The 2503-nt window shown below is 35.6% G+C and overlaps 1 protein-coding gene across 4 annotated transcripts in view; it reads left to right on the top strand.

Annotated features, from left to right (window-relative positions):
• The window catches only part of FER (FER tyrosine kinase), a 437513-nt gene that overhangs the window by 430718 nt on the left and 4292 nt on the right, over positions 1-2503 (top strand). The window lies entirely within an intron of this gene.

Raw genomic sequence — 2503 nt, 5'->3', positions numbered from 1 at the left:
AAGAAAGAAAGAAAGAAAGAAAGAAAGAAAGAAAGAAAGAAAGAAAGAAAAGCAGGAAAACACCCATAAAGACAGAGAACAAACTGTTAGTTTCCAGAGAGGGAGATGTTTGGGGGATGGGCAAAATGGATGAAAAGCAGTAGGAAGTACAGGGTCCCAGTTATGGAATGAGTAAGTCACAGAGATGAAAGATACAGCATAGGGAATATAGTCAATAGCATTGTAATACCATTGTATAAAAAAACACAATGAGATCACCTCACACCTGTTACAATGACTATAATCAAAAAGACAACAAATAACACGTTTGCTAGGATGTGAAGAAAGGCAACCTTTGTACACTGTTGGTGGAAATATAGAGTAGCCACTATGAAAAACTATATGATGATTCCTGAAAAAAATTAAAAATAGGACTACCATATCATAGCATTTCCACTTCTGGTATTCATTTGAAGAAAAAGAAAACACTAACTCAAAGAGACATGTACACCCCCATGTTCATTGCAGCATTATTTACAATAGCTACAATATGTAAACAAAGTGTCCACTGACAGATAAATGCTTAAAAAAAACTGTGGTATACATAGACAATGGGATATTATTCAGCCATAAAAAATAACATCTTGCCATTTGCAACAACATGGATGGACCTTGAGCTCCTTAGGCTCAGTGAAACAAGTCAGAGAAAGACAAATACCGTATGATCTCACTTTCATGTGAAATTTTTAAAGACAACCAAGGTCATAGAAACAGAGAACAGATTGGTGGTTTCCAGAAGTAGGGAATGGGTAAAATGGGTGAAGAGGGTCAAAAGGTCCAAATTTCTAGTTGTGAGATAAATAAATCATTGGTATATAAAGCACAACATGGTGACTATAGTTAATAATACTGTATTGCACATTTGACAGTTGTTAAGGCAGTAAATCTTTAAAGTTTTCCTCACAAGAAAAAACAATTTTGTAACCAAGTATGGGAATGGATGTCAATTAGATTTACTGTATTGATCATTTTGCAATATATACAAATATTGAATTGCTATGTTGCACACCTGAAAGTAATATAATGTGTATCCGTTATGCCTCATTAAAATAAGCAGATAAATTAAAAATGTATTTTAAAATAAATTTAAATTATCCAGCAAAACCAGGTTCAAGGTCAAGGTTACAGAATTAGGTTATTAACTTTCACTTCTGGAGCCTGATCTTGTTTTACGTACAACATGCCTTTCTTGATCTCTGCCCAGATACTGTCTTACAAAAAGAAAGAATTTGGCTCTGTATACCTTTTACTTTCTTCAAGAATTAATTTTAACTTGTAGTCATTGAATGACTTTCATGAAAAGTATTAAATTACTGGATGGCAAACATGAAAAGAGTTGATATGCAGACAAGAAAACTAATCTTTCTACCAAACAGCATAGTAATTATGCTCTAGTAAGAAGGAAGCTAATTCACACAGCTGGAGGGGATCATCAGCAAGTACACACTTAACTCTGACGTAACAGCAGTTATCAAAGCACAGGCATACTCTCATTCTCGTTTCACTTCATTCAAGAAAGAGAAAAGGCCTTAAAGTAACCAGACATTTTTAGCAGAGGGGCATTTATAAACCTGGAGAGGCAGAGTTGAGGCAAGTAGCTCCCAAAGGGGATAGAGATGAAATCATTGAAGGATCCTTCTACACCACTGCAAATGGGGTTTCACTGTGGAAGTACATGCACTCTATGTAAAATTAAAATACAAAATTAAAAATACAAATATGTTGTGAAAATCTTTAAATTCTTAGCCTCTTGGGGAACGGAAAGGATTTTCCTGTTTCCTTCCTTGATTTCACATCTATCTCCAGAATGTATCATGTGCTTTTATCTCCATGCTTCTCTAGAAGACTAACAAAAAAGAAAAAAAGAAAAAAAAAAAAAAACCCAAAGAGCTTAGCTCATGTAGCTCAGTAAAACAGGTGCATCAAGATATTTTGACAAAACAAGGCACCATGTAATTTAAAGAAGTTGTTTTTATCAGCCAGCTATGTTAATTCTACCCTATTCAAATTACACAGGAAAAAAATGTATTTTCCATAAATGAAACAGTGGAGAAAATGAGACTTTTAAGGATGTAGGAATATCTGTAAATAGTGACAAGTAAAAAACTGGAGTTAGGGGGCGCCTGGGTGGCGCAGTCTGTTGAGCATCCGACTTCAGCCAGGTCACGATCTCGCAGTCCGGGAGTTCGAGCCCCGCGTCGGGCTCTGGGCTGATGGCTCAGAGCCTGGAGCCTGTTTCCGATTCTGTGTCTCCCTCTCTCTCTGCCCCTCCCCCGTTCATGCTCTGTCTCTCTCTGTCCCAAAAATAAGTAAACGTTGAAAAAAAAAATTAAAAAAAAAAAAGAAAAAAAAATTGAAGTTAAAAAACTTTCATTATTGCTTTTAGTCTGTTTATAATCTTAATGGAAAGAAAATAAGGCAGGCACAAGATAAAATTGCAGAAATCTGACTTAATCTCCTAGGC

This window comes from Herpailurus yagouaroundi, unplaced genomic scaffold, assembly GCF_014898765.1.
Source record: "Herpailurus yagouaroundi ecotype Mexico unplaced genomic scaffold, PumYag 29, whole genome shotgun sequence".
In the NCBI taxonomy this organism is placed as follows: domain Eukaryota; kingdom Metazoa; phylum Chordata; class Mammalia; order Carnivora; family Felidae; genus Herpailurus; species Herpailurus yagouaroundi.
The sequence above is the reverse complement of the archived record's forward strand: the minus strand, read 5'-3'. Positions and strand labels throughout refer to the sequence as shown.